The following is a 749-nucleotide window of genomic DNA, read 5'->3' as shown; positions in this document are numbered from 1 at the left end:
GGGCGTCCCGCGCCCAGCCTCCCTCCATCCCTCCCCGACCTCAGCCGCGGCTCCGTCCGCCTCCCCGTCCATCTCACCGGCCTCCCTCCCGCCTCTCCGCCGCGCGCCCGCCTTCCGGCCTCCCGCGGTCAGTCCTGCCGGAGGCCGACGGGCCCCGCCGCCTCCAGCCCGCGCCTCCGCTTCCTCCCGGGCTCCTCCGGCTTCCCCTCACCCCGGCGAGTGGCCAGGAGAAAGCCAGCTCGCCTCTGGGCCTCCTCCCACGCTGCCCTGCCGCGACCAATGAGCCCCCGCCGCCGGGAAGCCGCGCCCGCCCCCTGGCGGTGGAGGACCGAGCGGGCGCCCCGCAAGCCGGAGGGAAGGGCCGGAGAGCCGAGGGAGGGGTCTGCGGTCCAGCCCCGCGCCGCGCTATCTGAAGCTGCCACGTGGGAGCTGCCGCGGCGGCGGCGGCGGCACACGACTGGGGCGCGCCCCTGAAGGGGGGAATGTTTTCACGGCCTCCTTTCCCCGTTGACACACACAGAATCTCAGCCTCGAAGGCAGAAATTTTAAACTGACCAGCCCCATCCTAGAGATCATCAGCTTGAATGAACATGGTGACTGTGTCAGCCTAGGACCTGGGTACTTGCCTGCTAGAGAAGGAAGTAACCCCTTAGGAAAATCCTACAGGCCAAAGGTCTTTTGAGCTCTAGTAACCTTAAATGCAGGATCCAAAGAGGAAAGTATCCAGTAAAAGTCATGTTCGTTTTTTT

General features: G+C 66.6%; 1 protein-coding gene across 1 annotated transcript in view; it reads right to left on the bottom strand.

Annotated features, from left to right (window-relative positions):
• The window catches only part of FAM3C (family with sequence similarity 3 member C), a 47,173-nt gene extending 46,858 nt beyond the window's left edge, over window positions 1-315 (bottom strand). Inside the window, exon 1 of the mRNA XM_003789786.3 lies at window positions 78-315. The gene's annotated coding sequence lies outside the window, so the exon portion shown is untranslated. The remainder of the gene's footprint in view (window positions 1-77) is intronic.
• Window positions 316-749: the final 434 nt, after the last annotated feature.

The sequence above is a fragment of the Otolemur garnettii genome, unplaced genomic scaffold (genome assembly GCF_000181295.1).
Source record: "Otolemur garnettii isolate 467f Iridium unplaced genomic scaffold, OtoGar3 scaffold00037, whole genome shotgun sequence".
NCBI lineage: Eukaryota > Metazoa > Chordata > Mammalia > Primates > Galagidae > Otolemur > Otolemur garnettii.
Note: the sequence above shows the minus strand (reverse complement) of the source record. Positions and strands in the feature narration are given on the sequence as shown.